At 43.3% G+C, this 16,412-nt stretch overlaps 1 protein-coding gene across 3 annotated transcripts in view; it reads left to right on the top strand.

Moving 5' to 3' along the window:
• The window catches only part of ZBTB16 (zinc finger and BTB domain containing 16), a 392,305-nt gene that overhangs the window by 278,513 nt on the left and 97,380 nt on the right, over positions 1-16,412 (top strand). The gene's annotated exons all lie outside the window — the stretch shown is intronic.

The following is a 16,412-nucleotide window of genomic DNA, read 5'->3' as shown; positions in this document are numbered from 1 at the left end:
ATTAAGAGGATTTAGGGCCTTTAACCCTCTGCACGTAAATACCTGAACAGTTTATACCAATGTGTGCTCCCTGGGCCTCCAGCACCCCTATTGTCCCTAGAAACACATTTAAAGTAGCGTCTGTGCCTGCCCTTCCAAGTTGAGCAGACACACACTCACATCTCAGAGTCTAAACTCGCTTGTATAGAGCCAAAGTGCTACTCTGTTCCACCTATCTATGAGCCCCAGGCAGGGAGGTTACAGCTCCACACCCTCTTCTTCACCACTGAGCACAGGTGAGGGTGACAGACCCAGAAGTGTGAACTTACCCCAGTTCTTTTTCCCTCACCTTAAGTAGATTATTCTTTCTTTGTAACCACCTGCCTAAACATTCACAAAATAATTCTTAATTTTAGAAAGTCAAATATGAAGAACTAAATCAAAAAATACTTTGCTTTGCAAAATAGTCAAATCTAGTTGGACCATCATAGAAGAGTTGTTCTCAGAGTTGTGAATTGTAAAGGGGTTCTTTGCTTTTCTTTAAAGGAGCAATGCATAGATTGTGTGTGCTTGTCCTGTGTTTCGATTGCTATCACATAACTGATTTATGTGGCACCTATACTGTTAATCCTGGGGAAATGTATGTAATGTACTGCTATGAAAGAAAGCAACATCAGAGTATTCAAAAATGTGATGGATTGAATGCTTAGAATAATTTCAGCCACTGGTATTTACTCAGGCCACATCCCAGTCTATCATTATTTTGCACACCGTGCCCCTGCAGTTTGGACCCAGCCATGTCCAAATCAAGCTGCATCTGGCTGGTGAGTCTTAGCTAGAATGAAACCAGTCCTGGGTTGCTTGTGTTCCAGTTCAGGACTGGAAGTTTGGGCTGGACTTGTTCCCATTGGAGCAGGGTCCAAGACTGATTTGCATATGGCTGGACCCAAGCTGAGGTGATACAGTGTGCAAAATAATGACAGACTGTGATGTGACTCTGAGTAATTACCATTGGCTTAGCTTAATTCAAACATTCCATCCAGCACTTTCTTGTATACTTTAATGTGCTGTCCTAAGTGGTACAGATATGCCCAGATTGGGCCACATGTACATTGTATCACTAGAACCAAGCAATACCTGGATGATGATCCCTAATACATGAAACCTGTCCTGGATTACTTGTATTCCAGTTTAGGGAGGACCTGGCATGGGAGTTATGGGCTGGACTGTTCCAATTGGAGCAGGGTCAAGACCGATTTGCATGTGGCTCGGTCCAAACTGAGGTGGCATGGTTTGCAAAATAACTATGAACTGGGATACAACTTCAAGTGGCTTGGATTAATTCAATCATTCCGTCCCCCACTTTTTGTATACTTAAGTGGCAGAAAGGGAGGCATTGGTCAAGGGTGACATTTTGACTAAAGCTTTTGTCACATCCATAGAATACTCTCAAATGTTCAGAAGATGGCTTTCACTCCACCTATCCATCAGAGTTTGGCAAGCAAAGCGGATTTGCCTACATTGCTTTGATTCAGTTATGGTAACCTTGACTGCATTGTGTTCACCATTTTCCTTTCAAGGAGGATTTGTGATGTTGGCAGTCTTATTAGTGACTGGAAACCAAATATAGTGGCAAACTACAAAAAGATACTCAAATGGGCAGATTTATAGAATCCTAGTCACTAAGTTTTATATCTCCATTTTATTTTGGACCCATCTAAAATAGTGACCATTCATAGAACAATGAGCTCATAGACATTTGCACCATCCTCAAGTTTGCTTGGATCCACTATACTTTTCTCTTCTGTCTTCTAGACATTAGGACACCACAAAAAGACTGATAAACTAAGCCAGTGCTTGGGCTATGCAATAAAGGTCCCAGAGATACACGTAACTTACCTTAAGTCAGTCTGCTATCCTACTCATTAACACACAAGGACAAGGCTCTTGGACATACCAATGATGGTCAGGAACAAAAACATCAACAACAAACAAAGAATGGTCTGCAGTCAACTTCTTCTCACATATTCTTTGACAGCAGAACTATCTCCCACTGAGAACTAACTATTGAAAGACCGCAAAATTGAGAATTTCCTCCGGGTTACTGTTACACATTTGGTTTTCACCCTACTCATCCATCGTGCAGAAGAAGGACCTTCAAACATGAATGTAGGTTCCTGATTACAATTAATTTCTCAGACTTGTAATTCTAGGTAGTTGGTTTCAGATATTTGAATGTGTTTGGCAGAAATTGCCCACTGAAGAATTATTTTGTCATTCAAGTTTTTGTAGTGGAAATAAAAATAGAATCTACACAGGATCAACTCTTATTGTGTAAGTGGATAAATCCGTCTAATGGATGTGGTCTTTGTGACGTCTTCAGTCATTTATTTTTCTCTTTTCATTAAGTGAGCACTACTGCAAATTGTACTTAGTTTTAAACTTTACCCTAGTGTTACCAGTGTAGTATATAAATCATACTTATTGTCACATGCTTTGAAAAATGACTTGCCCATAGTGTGCACACCAACTGAACATTTTAAACTTCATTTAAAGTTAAAGATAAACTTCCACCTTTTGAAAGAGATTTTTCATTTCACTCCTAATACCTATTTTTATAGGATTTCTATTTTATTTTATATACCAAATGAACAGTGTTAAACTTTTAGACACAATATTTGTTTTGGGCGGACACACTGAACTTTGTTGCTGTATACAACTTTTCCAACAATTTTAGTACCTTCCTAATTTGAGCAAACCAAAAATATTTTGGCAGCATGTAGAATTTCAAAAATACTCCTGTATGCAAAATGTGTTTCAATTTATTTTTTAGAAACCTTTTTAATTGTTTTATTACGCTTTTTCCTTTTGCTAGCAATATAAATTCATATGATCTTAACTTGTGATACCTTGTAGTAGCAGTTTTCCTATCTAGGGTGCAAAAAAAGTTTACTTAGCTTCACTATTCCCCTCCTTTACCCAGTCCAGATGAAGGAAATTAGCTTGCACACATTTAACCTTTCATCTTTGCCCCACCTTAGCATAAAATTGACAAGCTGAAGTTGCCAAGCAATTCCTTTTGGAATAGTTCACCTAGCGTTTCGGGGAAACTTATTTTTCTCTCATTGTTTTGGAGCTGGTCAGGGTATGTGGAAAACTTTGATTCAGACTCAGATATCTGACATTTTGAAAGAAAAGCTAAAGTTGCTAAAACCGACGTGCATGGCATTGATATTTGCTCAAGCCGAGTAAGTAAGTTTCTCTTAGGTGAGCAGAAAGTGCCATCTGCGAGTGCAAACTATTTCTGGGTCATAGAATGAAATTTGTGGGCATTGCCCAATGTTGAATTAACAATAGTAGAGACATTGCCAGTCTCAATTATGTTTCTACAGGTACAAGCATTAGAAAGAAATAAGAATGATTCCGAAGGATGGGCAGTAGCTGGCCCCCATTGGGAACGTTAAGAACACAGTTTCCTAAATAAGAAAGTTAGAGTAGTTGTAAATTTGGGATGGAAGTATGACTGAAAAAAGCCTATCTAATCATAAGCTGTGCAATAATGCTTTTTTAGAAAAACATGTTTTTAAAAAACATATGGATATCAAACAGGGACAAAAGAGCCTGTAATTAATATAAATAAAACTACTATTACAATCGCTTTCAAGCCCTCTGGCAATTCACAGAAGCCCATTTCCTAAAAATAAATTGCTGCGAAAGCATAATCTTGGATTTTCCCTGGGAAAAAAGGTTTAAATATGACAGTTTCTGCTGGTCACTGAGAGCTCAGAAACTTGAAAGGGTGAATTCATATACTTTTTTGGGTAAAATTGTTTGTGGGAACCTCAGTGACAGGGAGCACAGAGAACATAACCAACAGAAGGCTCTATCCCAAACTACTGGCTTAAACTTCTCTATAGGGCAACTGGTAGGAGAAATTTTAAACACCTCTTAGAAGTATGCTGGGCAAAGAAACCTCCGGCTTTACTTTATGGCCTAGAACATGTTGAAGTTTCTAAATTGGGTTTTCTTGATAAACTAGAGGGCCGCGTCTTGAGGAATCTTATATCCGCAAACTATACCCTCTCAGCAGCAACCTTAAGGCTTGAGATGGGCTTGCGAAGCGCATTTGTTCAAGGGCTGGCCGGGGTTGTACCCTGGGTGGTTAGCCTGATGACTTGTGGTGATGATTCTTTGAGGTTATTGTTAAAAAATAAATTTTGGCCAGCAGCAGAATGAAATACACCATTGGCAGGAATTTTACATATGCACTGATCTTTTTCAGTTAGATCCCACATCCATTCCCACACTTCCTCTGTTACAGCTAAAATCCATAATTAGGCAAGTAACTTGGTCCGCAACCCTCTGTTTGGATAAAAAGGCCTGTGCACACAAGCTGGGCTTCCATTCTGTAATTGATACTATATGATTGAAGGAAATGCAGCCCTACCTCAGCTGGAACCTACCTCATGGGGTTAGGAGATTCTGGCTCCTACTGCGACAGGGGCTGCTCCCTCTCAATACATTGCAGGCTAGATGGTATGGTTCCTCAGCTACTTGTAACCTCTGTCAAAATGGTGATCAAGACCTGAATCATGTTGTTTTCATATATCCTGCCTTGCTGCTAGTCCGTCGTAGATGGTTAAGTCCCATTTGTCTCAAACTCTCCCTACGCACTGCTTCAGAATTATTACAGGCTTTTCTGCTCCCCCAATCGAAATGTTTTGCTATAGAAGTTTTAACTGTTTTAAATGCTTTTTATCTTTGTATTAACTTATTTATCAAATTATTTTTTCTTTTCTTTAAAAATGGGAAATGTAAATTCTCTATGAGGTTTTAGTTTTATACTTTTATGGTTTTCTTTTATATGTTTGTTTTATGTGTACCTTCAAGGGAGTTCCGTATCATAAAGAAAATAAACTTGAAACTACTATTACAATTGTATGTTTCACTCAGTAATACAAAAGCTGTTTGGATTCCTGTGTCTGTTCCAAGGGCGTTGGCGTATGCATAGAAGTTTATCATGTTTTGTATATTTAAAAGTGTTCATCTGGGGATTTTTGTGAATCCTTAAAAATATGCAAACCCATCTATATAACATACAAATTATTGTATATTTTTAAACATTTTTCCCTGGGGATTTCCTAAACGTCCTTGATTGAAAATAAGTAATGAAATGAGGGAATAATTAAAATAAATATGTGAAGATGCAGCATTAACATAAGAACCTTGTGGCAAAAATGTACCACCTATCTTGCATTGATTGGATATTCCCCTCACAGCAGCATTCCTGGTGGCCCAGATCTGCTTTTAGACTGATCTTTTTTTATTAGATCAAGAGTCAGACGGGTTGCCTGTTTTGTCATCTATTGGTGAAAGACTGCTGTTTTGTATTATATGTAAACTGCTGCATTTCCCTCTGCTTAAGAAAAGGTCAAATGAATTACACAATCAGGCAAAGTATGAAGCTGAGCCCGGATAATGTGTTCTTTTCATGCTATTGATAAGTACAGGAACTATGGGCAACAAAGAGAAGTGTTTGGATTTAACTTTCACAATTCAGAATCTTGTCAAGTTTAAAGGGGGCGCTGTAAAGTTCAAATTGCGAAGTCTTAGTAAAACATTGTGTAGGAGGCTGGACTGGCTTGTAGTGAGTACCAAGGGGTACTTACACCAGGCCCAGGTATCCCTTATTAGTGTAGAGGGGTGTCTAGCAGCTTAGGCTGATAGAAAAGGTAGCTTAGCAGAGCAGCTTAGGCTGAACTAGGAGACTAGTGAAGCTCCTACAGTACCACTAGTGTCACTTGGAAAATATCATAAGAAAACACAATACACAGATATACTAAAAATAAAGGTACTTTATTTTTATGACAATATGCCAAAGTATCTCAGTGAGTACCCTCAGTATGAGGATAGCAAATATACACAAGATATATGTACACAATACCAAAATATGCAGTAATAGCAATAGAAAACAGTGCAAACAATGTATAGTCACAATAGAATGCAATGGGGGCACATAGGGATAGGGGCAACACAAACCATATACTCTAGAAGTGGAATGCGAACCACGAATGGACCCCAAACCTATGTGACCTTGTAGAGGGTCGCTGGGACTGTAAGGAAACAGTGAGGGTTAGAAAAATAGCCCACCCCAAGACCCTGAAAAGTGGGTGCAAAGTGCACCCAAGTTCCCAAAGAGCACAGAAGTCGTGATAGGGGGATTCTGCAGGAAAGACCAACACCAGCAATGCAACAACGATGGATTTCCAGACGAGAGTACCTGTGGAACAAGGGGACCAAGTCCAAAAGTCACGATCAAGTCGGGAGTGGGTAGATGCCCAGGAAATGCCAGCTGTGGGTGCAAAGAAGCTGCCACCGGATGGTAGAAGCTGTGGATTCTGCACGAACGACAAGGGCTAGAAACTTCCCCTTTGGAGGATGGATGTCCCACGTCGTGAAGAGTCGTGCAGAGTCGTGCAGAGGTGTTTTCGTGCAGAAAGACTGCCAACAAGTCTTGCTAGCTGCAAAGGTCGCGGTTAGGGTTTTTGGATGCTGCTGTGGCCCAGGAGGGACCAGGATGTCGCCAATTGCGTGAGGAGACAGAGGGGGCATCCAGCAAGGCAAAGAGCCCACTCAGAAGCAAGCAGCACCCGCAGAAGTGCCGGAACAGGCACTACGAAGTGGAGTTAACCGGAGCTCACCCGAAGTCACAAATGAGAGTCCCACGACGCCGGAGGACAACTCAGGAGGTCGCGAACTGCAGGTTAGAGTGCCGGGGACCCAGGCTTGGCTGTGCACAAAGGAAATCCTGGAAGAGTGCACAGGAGCCGGAGTAGCTGCAAAACATGCGGTTCCCAGCAATGCAGTCTAGCTTGGGGAGGCAAGGACTTACCTCCACCAAACTTGGACTGAAGAGTCACTGGACTGTGGGAGTCACTTGGACAGAGTTGCTGAGTTCAAGGGACCTCGCTCGTCGTGCTGAGAGGAGACCCAGAGGACCGGTGATGCAGTTCTTTGGTGCCTGCGGTTGCAGGGGGAAGATTCCGTCGACCCACGGGAGATTTCTTCGGAGCTTCTAGTGCAGAGAGGAGGCAGACTACCCCCACAGCATGCACCACCAGGAAAACAGTCGAGAAGGCGGCAGGATCAGCGTTTCAAGGTCGCAGTAGTCGTCTTTGCTACTTTGTTGCAGTTTTGCAGGCTTCCAGCACGGTCAGCAGTCGATTCCTTGGCAGAAGGTGAAGAGAGAGATGCAGAGGAACTCTGATGAGCTCTTGCATTCGTTATCTAAGGAATTCCCCAAAGCAGAGACCCTAAATAGCCAGAAAAGGAGGTTTGGCTACTTAGGAGAGAGGATAGGCTAGCAACACCTGAAGGAGCCTATCAGAAGGAGTCTCTGATGTCACCTGCTGGCACTGGCCACTCAGAGCAGTCCAGTGTGCCAGCAGCACCTCTGTTTCCACGATGGCAGAGGTCTGGAGCACACTGGAGGAGCTCTGGGCAACTTCCAGGGGAGGTGCAGGTCAGGGGAGTGGTCACTCCCCTTTCCTTTGTCCAGTTTCGCGCCAGAGCAGGGCTGAGGGATCCCTGAACCGGTGCAGACTGGCTTATGCAGAGATGGGCACCATCTGTGCCCATCAAGGCATTTCCAGAGGCTGGGGGAGGCTACTCCTCCCCAGCCCTGACACCTTTTTCCAAAGGGAGAGGGTGTAACACCCTCTCTCTGAGGAAGTCCTTTGTTCTGCCTTCCTGGGCCAAGCCTGGCTGGACCCCAGGAGGGCAGAAACCTGTCTGAGGGGTTGGCAGCAGCAGCTGCAGTGAAACCCCGGGAAAGGTAGTTTGGCAGTACCCGGGTCTGAGCTAGAGACTCTGGGGATCATGGAATTGTCTCCCCAATGCCAGAATGGCATTGGGGTGACAATTCCATGATCCTAGACATGTTACATGGCCATGTTCGGAGTTACCATTGTGACGCTATACATATGTCGTGACATATGTATAGTGCACGCGTGTAATGGTGTCCCCGCATTCACAAAGTCTGGGGAATTTGCCCTGAACAATGTGGGAGCACCTTGGCTAGTGCCAGGGTGCCCACACACTAAGTAACTTAGCACCCAACCTTTACCAGGTAAAGGTTAGACATATAGGTGACTTATAAGTTACTTAAGTGCAGTGGTAAATGGTTGTGAAATAAAGTGGACGTTATTTCACTCAGGCTGCACTGGCAGGCCTGTGTAAGAATTGTCAGATCTCCCTATGGGTGGCACAAGAAATGCTGCAGCCCATAGGGATCTCCTGGAACCCCAATACCCTGGATACCTCAGTACCATATACTAGGGAATTATAAGGGTGTTCCAGTATGCCAATGTAAATTGGTCACTAGCCTGTTAGTGACAATTTGGAAAGAAATGAGAGAGCATAACCACTGAGGTTCTGGTTAGCAGAACCTCAGTGAGACAGTTAGGCATCACACAGGGAACACATACATATAGGTCACAAACTTATGAGCACTGGGGTCCTGGCTAGCAGGGTCCCAGTGACACATAACAAACATACTGAAAACATAGGGTTTTCACTATGAGCACTGGGCCCTGGCTAGCAGGATCCCAGTGAGCCAGTGAAAACACCCTGACATACACTCACAAACAGGCCAAAAGTGGGGGTAACAAGGCTAGAAAGAGGCTACTTTCTCACACATTGTAGATGTACAATGCAATGCTACTTATATGATGTGACTTTGGGCCAGATGTAGCAAGCCTTTTGCGCCTCTCAAACTGCGAAAAACGTAGTTTGCGAGGCACAAAAGGCCAAACGCGATGCACAACCACAAATTGCGAGTCGTTACCGACTCGCAATTTGTGGCTGCGACTCGCAAATAGGAAGGGGTGTTTCCTTCCTATTTGCGACCGCATCGCTATGCAGAGTTGCTTTGGGACCGCGAATGCGGTCGCAAACCAACTCGCAGTTACCATCCACTTGAAGTGGATGGTAACTCATTCGCAAAAGGGAACCTTTCCCCTTTGTGAATGCCAAATAAAATATTTTTTCACAGCAGGTAGTGGTCCAATGGACCACTGCCTACTCTGAAAAAAACGAAACTAAGTGGTTTTGGTATATTTTCTTTTTGCAGCTTGTTTTCCTTTAAGGAAAAGGGCTGCACAAAGAAAAAAAAAACTGCTTTATTAAAAAAGCAGTCACGGACATGGTGGTCTGCTGTCTCCAGCAGGCCACCATCCCTGTGAGTGCCTAGACTCGCTATGGGGGTCGCAAACTGCGACCCACCTCATAAATATTCATGAGGTGGGTCTTTGCGACCCTATAGCGAGTCGCAGAATGTGTCTCAGACACCTTTCTGCATCTCGTATTGCGAGTTGCAATTTGCGAATCGCTATGACTCGCAAATTGCAAGTCGCAATTTTTTACTTACCTACATCTGGCCCTTTATTCTATAATGTAAACGATAATTATTCAATTACTGTGAACATGATATGACCCAGATGGAAAGGCCATTGTCAGAAGTGATGTGGGGATCGCTTTGTCAGAGTGAGAGGGAGGAGTCAATAAAAAGTCCTGTTGGGGTCTCCCCACAGTCTCTAGTTGGAACCTCCACTATTCGGAAGATATCAGCTTTTTGAGAGGAGCTTAATATTTAATGGAAAATTAGGGTAACCATCCACAAATATATAACCAGGTGTAGTCATACTTTTTTTATACAGAGTGCTTAATTATTCCATTCAGAGTCATGTAACATGATGTAGACACCAATAAATACATGTGAGACTAGAGGAACGTGTATGTGATGTGGATGTGATGGATTTTGGTACTTGGGAGAAGTGCTGTTTAAACCTTAATGAATGCCTTTACTTTGTGGGAGGTCAGTGTCCACCACCAGTGGCATGGATTCTTGTGATGCAGTGTCCAACTGGCTACTCAAGATTTCAGAATGAAAGAGGAAGTCCTCTCCTCAGACGATGCACTTTGTAGAATATTTCTCTGTTCCGCAGTTGCCCTTCTTGAAGAATACAGGTGATTCTGCTTGCAGGATACCCAAAGAGCAACATATTTTACCATCACCATCTGTAGTATCCTAGACATCTGTCACCCAATCACTTGTTCTTGCCTCAAAAAGCACTCTTCTAGCACCAGCACTCACAAATCATGCAGTTCAGCTGTCTCCTTGCTGTTTTGTGGTCATAATTAAGTACTTTGTCGGAATACCAATGGAAGAAGGTAGGGTGCAGATAAAATCATATCACACCTCCAAGCTGTGCCTCAAATGCCGGGTCACCACATCAGGAGTGGTGCGTGACGTTGGGTACAGCTCCCGACTATACATTGATAAATCCCCAAAACAGAGATACATGCACGCTTGAGGTACTTCAAACTGCTTTGTTTACAAAATCCAGCCCCTGGTGATAAAATCATGTAAATATTATCTCATGATTGTTTTGGGTTCTTCAGCGGTGCGTTGTGTATTTTGCTTCATTCATTTTGTAGTGTAATAAAGTTAGACAAAGAATGCTTTTCGATTTGCAATTCAGTCACTTGAGTTATAGGTTTTGTTTGCTATCAATGAGCCTTTCGTGCAGCTTGTTCATTAAGTGCCTTTTGCTCTTGCCTCCTAAGCAACTATTGCTGGTTTCTTCCATGGTAGCACTGGCCCTAAGTGAAACTGGAAAAACCACAGTCTGCTGGGTGGGGCTTCTCATAGGGCTGCCTAGCTTGAAGGGTGGGGAGTCTTCAACCCACCCATCAACTGAGAGCCTTCAGAGATTGGCACTCAGTTTTTTTATTGGAACCTATATGATTTTCAGCTGCCGATAAATAATGCTTCTACGTGTATCTGTTGCACTATTGCTATAATTATTGAGATTTCCTGTTGAAATACTTGTCTAGCCAGTGTGGTAAAATTATAGTTGACCCTTTCTTGTGACTATGAATTAACCCTTCTATCCCCCACCTCGCCATTCCCAAAAAGGGGAGGTTTTAGTTCAAACTAGTCTCCACCATGGCACTTGAAACCATGATGCTCCTTCGACAGATGTCAGAATAATATGAATGGTAACACTAGATTGTAACAGGAATTTTTAAGGGAAACGATAAAGACAGATGTTAAAATCAGCTCATCCAAAGTGGACTCGTGCAAAACTAGCCCACATTGACTAGCTAGATAACGTGGTTAGGGATTCATATACCATTGGGACTTATTTTTTATTGTCTGTCCTGTCCTTTAATTGAAGTGAATCAAACTACAAGTCCCAGAATGCCCTCATTTGGTTATTGAAGATGAGGGAATCGACTAGAAGCAACGATGCACAAAGTGGATTTTAAGCAGTTTTAGGGCCTACACAGCTGGAAGATCATCTTAGTAGAATGGGTAGGGTGTGTTACGATTCTTGACCTTAAGCAAATGACTGCCTCCCCCCAAAACTGCAGAAATTTGGAGTAAGTCGATTACTTATGCATTCCTGGCGTTACCTCTGCAATCTGAACAAGTACCCAAAGGTCACAGCAGTTTTGTTGTCAAGCAAAAACAGGTGCGCCCAACATGGATCCAGAAGGGCCTGACCCTGGCCTGGGTGTTTAGGCTGCCACTGACTGTGGACCTTCTACACTTAAGGTTCAATGTGTGTGTATTTATCTTGGGATATCCCGAAATTCCGACCTGACCTGCCCTCTGGGAACTAAGACAGGCAGTTCCTCCCCAAAATGAAGTTCACAGCGCACTCCCTTAATCAGTTATCTGACAAGAGCGATTCCTTGGAGGGTTTTATAAACAGGCGTTGAGAGATGGGAGAGGGATGGTCAAAGGAAGCCTTTTGGTCCATAGGAAGAGGGGGTGGGGCACGGAGATCTATTCTTGCACACAGGATGCCTGAAGTCCACTCCTCGCAAAGCTGGTATCCATTTACAGGGTCTCATATACACTCGGACACCGGGTTAAAGGGGGGATGGAGGGAGTTGTGGGTGAAGCCGGGTTTGGTTGGGGTTAAGGGGGGGGCTGGAGGGCCCCTGGTCTGTGATTGATTATCTGGTATTTAGGCCACTGAGGAGTTGTCAGCAGATGGGGTCGTGGGGTCACCGTATGTGTCTTATTGCAAACCTGGCTGCTTTTGTACAGTCCAGAATGGTTGACCGGACACACAATCGCCTTTCCTTGGGAAAAAAGCGCGGAAGACTGGATGGTGAAAAGGGGGGTTGGGGGCTGGCTTCAGTGTCAACAAATGTTGTACAGCTCTCGTTCCTTAACTCTTTTAATTAAAGTTTACCCGACAGTTCATATCAACGAGAGCTTAACTTGCCTTATAGCTTACTGGAATTGTATCTGGGGGCTGCCACTACCGCGTACAAACGTCTTCGAGGATATATTTACTTCTGTTTGAGAGTACCAAAGCACCCCATTATGTCATTAAACCCAATAGGTTTCAATACTTTAATTAATAAATGTAATTATTAATATTTATGCATCGCTATTCTGTTTTCCGGGCAGGCTCAGAACATTATAGAATGGTAAGGAGTGGCGTCACCGGGCTTTAAGATCACAAATGAGTTTGCAAGCAGTTAATGTGGTTTCTGGCGTTCATATATAGAGGAAGAAGAGATAAGTTTTTAAATTGTTCCTATATGTTCTAAAGTTGTTTTTTCGCGGTGAAAGGCATCCGGGGGTCGTTCCAGTCCCAGATGATGATGATGGAGCTGTCCGTGGTGGTAACTCTTCAAAACTTTGAGCCGCGCGTGCGCTCGGATAGTGTGTACTGGAGCCAGCCTGAGTCATGCTCCAGTCTTTTCATGGAAATTAAATAAACAGTTAATAAAACATCGTTAAAACAACAAGAAAAACAGGTAGAACCCTATTTATGCACTAGGCTTGGCTGAGCTAACGAGCTGTCAATGATCTTTTGGAAAATTTGCATTTTGAGCAAAAAATAGGACCGTTCGCCTTTTTTGTTCTGAAGAAAATGGGTGTTTTTTTGCTATCTTTTAAGATTGTATTTGTAAATGTTTCACTATTAGTGGTACTTCATGTTAATGAAGAGACTTTCTAATTCTCAAAGAGAGAGCAGTCTGAAATCTCATCAATGAGCGCTAGGTCGCAAATTGAAAAAAGAATTTGAAATTGTTGATTTATCTTTTATGGAAAATAGACTCCTTCTCAACACACCTTCAGCCTCTGTCTTGTGAACTCATCACTTCCTCCTTTTATGTGACAATATGGCTTATTTCCTCCTCCTCTGTGTATGTGGCAGCCCCCCCCCCCCCACCACACACACACACACACACACACACACACACACACACACACATTTTCCCTCTGCTCCTATTTTTACCTTCTTTTGTGTGTGACAGTTCTTGGTCCCTTGCGCCTCTTCTTCTGCCATACCTGCCATGTTTCCGAGGTCCATGTGTGATGTGTTGATCTGGCCAAGCTGTTTTCTTTGAATTCTGGGACTTGTAGTCCTGTTCATTTCGCCATCTCTGCCTTACCAGAGATTGCGTTCTGCACTAAAATAGAAAGAATGCAATTTTTCAGCAGCCAAGGGGCACCGAATGACAGCGAGCATCAACTTTAAAAAAAAAAACGGAAGGAGCACTCAGGTAATAAAGTGCAATGTTTAAACCCACTATTACACCTGTTATTTACTTTGGTTTCTGGTAAAAGCTGCCATCTACTTCTGCTTTGAAACATATAAAAACTTGCCTCCCTCAGTTTTCAGTCGACCATCGCCAAACACCAGGACAGGAGCCAAATTTGCTGAAATTTGCCAGGACAGCGGCAGAAAATCCTGGACTGCCGCATGGTCATCCTAAATTTGTGTTCGTCCGTGCCGCCACCGGAAGCGGTGCTAAAGACGCCAAACTCGGCCATCCTAGGAGGGCCCGAGTAGTCCACCTCGGGCCAAGATGCAGTGCTAGACAAAGCTGATCTATTAATAACCTCTTTCAGCTTCTCCAATAAAGGCTTCCCGGTGCAGTGTGCCTTGCCAAGGTCAGGTCTGGGCCTTTCTACGTAAACACCTATCAAGGGATCATTAGCACATCATTGCTGCTAGATTGAGGTATTAACTTGTCACTTGCTTAGGCCCCCTCGAAGCCTTCCCGCTCCTTCCCCTTCCGCCACTCGTGCCAAGCTCTCTCGGGCTGTCACTCTCGCTTGCTGCGGCATTTGTTCTTATTTTCGCTTTAGGGGCCAGCAGTTGGCTTATGTGCAGACTGTAAAAATCGAAAAAGAAACACAAATCATGGCCAGTGAAGAGCCGTAAATGCAGTCAAATAGATCGCTCATTTTTAAAGCCCAGCATCATGGTTAGCAGAATAAGTGGAAACAAGGTGTCGATGTGTGTAGGGAGGCGCGACTCGGCCAGCTTCACTTCAAGAGTAGTCTCTCCCTCCTATTGTTCCCACTGTCGTCTGCACTCTCCCCATCCTCTCTCCCCTATAATATTCCGTTGTCCTTCTCGCTAGTCTGTTTCTGTCACTCAGATCCCCTCGTCGCTTTTACTATCCCCTCTACGTTGTATTTCTTTCTTTGCCTCACATCATTCTCTCTATTTCTGTTCCCATGTTCTCCCGCCATTGTCCCACCTGCATTTCCCGTCTCAAATTATTGCACCTCAATAGACATTTTACAGATCAAATTCTCCTTCAGTTTCGCCCCCTTACTCGTTCGCTCTCTCATTCGTATTGCCCCCTACTCTTCTGATTCTTCACCCTCCTCCTTTTTCCATTCAAATTCCGATTGACTTTCCCTTTCAATAGACATTTTTTCTCCTGGTGCTTTTTTTTTTATCTCTTAAACTCCTTTTACATCCCTTCCTCTTTGACTCCACATCTCACACTTTTCCTCATCTGACCTGTTGTATTATTGTTTCTCTCCCTCCTTTTTTATTCTTCTCCTTTCATGCACACAGGTTTTTCCTCACAACTTCATTCTCTCTCCATTCTTGCCTTTCCCTTTTGTTCACTCTTGTACTCTTCCCCCTAAACATTTTTGCTCCACATGTATTAAAATTCATGTCTTACCTGCATTAACTTCCCTGTTTTCTCTTTATTCAGTCCCACAAACGTCTATTTTTCAAAAGTGAATATACGTTTTTTAGTTAGTGTTAAATTCTGTTTTTAGTCACTCACACATTTGGCAGTCAAGACAACCAAGACTAAGACGGAGGAAGTGATTTGCACAAGATCACGCAGTTTGGTCAAATTGGGAATAGAGGATTAAGACCCGAGGCTCTTCCTTCCAAAAGGCGAATCTCCATCCCTTTTTCCTGTGCCTCTAAAGTGAGTTGATGAGTGCTGTAAAGACGATCATGTCTACAGCCTTTAGACGAGCAAGCCTGCTTTGTGAGACATTCTTTTTGCGCAACATGTTGTTGGGTTGGGTTGTCGCACTTGTATGTTGCTTCACATCCCACACAAGGCCCGAATTGCTTTTGAGGTGAGGAGTAAGTGGCTGCTTCATCCATTGTACTAGGCAGGTTGGGTGTGAATATATAATGTGGCCTCTGTGGGGAGAGATTGTATGTAGGTGAAGAGTGCTCCGATAATGCTGCAGCAACTTGTAGCTGTGCTTATGCACAGAGTGAACCTGAGAGGAGAAAGATAGTCATGCTTTGTGCGTGGGAGGCCTTTAACTGGTACTGTCCCTTTAAATTATTACAGCTCTGCTGAGAGGTGCTGAAGTGCTCATAAAGGCATAGTGCAGCCCTGCTGAAATGTGGTGCTCTATTTTCTTCCTTTTTTCATGATTTGCTACTGTTAGCCACTGCCTGTGGACATGTCAGCATGGATTTCCAGGACTGTGATGATAAATGCACTGAACTAACGGTGTGCAATCTATGGCCAAGAGGGCCAAATCCTAGCCAGACTTTTTATAGTTAAACACGACTAAGACACATTTCATTAATCTCATGGGAATTAGTGTATATCGTCTGTGGTTATCAGGAAAGTTTGTCATAGTACTCTCCGCCCCTGAACACACACTGGACATCCCTGCGCTAGAAGTTCCATATTTTAATATTCAAATTTGTGTGGTTTTGTATTCCAACTATTGGCTACTCCATTCACTTTGAAACTCGATATTCCTTGCTCTTTCTTAAGGCATCCTCAATACTTCGGTTATTCTCCCTTCTGCATCCCACCACTTCGATACGCAGCCCCTCAAGACAAGATCACCCACCACTGCGAACACTCCAAAGGACAGGCCTGGAGCATTGCTTCCTTCAGTACTTTAGCTCAAAGTGTCGCCATGTCAATCCTTCCCCTTTGTGCACCATACAACAACACCCCAAAAGATGCATTAGCCAAAACCTCTTGGATACATCCAGTACAATCCGAATAAACCACATGGTTGGCTGTCATGGTATCCAGCAGTACTCACAGCCAATAACCACCACATCGTGCCCATTAGCCGGATAATTGATATATTTGATGAT

This window comes from Pleurodeles waltl, chromosome 3_1, assembly GCF_031143425.1.
Source record: "Pleurodeles waltl isolate 20211129_DDA chromosome 3_1, aPleWal1.hap1.20221129, whole genome shotgun sequence".
NCBI classification, from domain to species: Eukaryota; Metazoa; Chordata; class Amphibia; order Caudata; family Salamandridae; genus Pleurodeles; species Pleurodeles waltl.
This window is presented reverse-complemented; position numbering and strand designations above follow the sequence as displayed.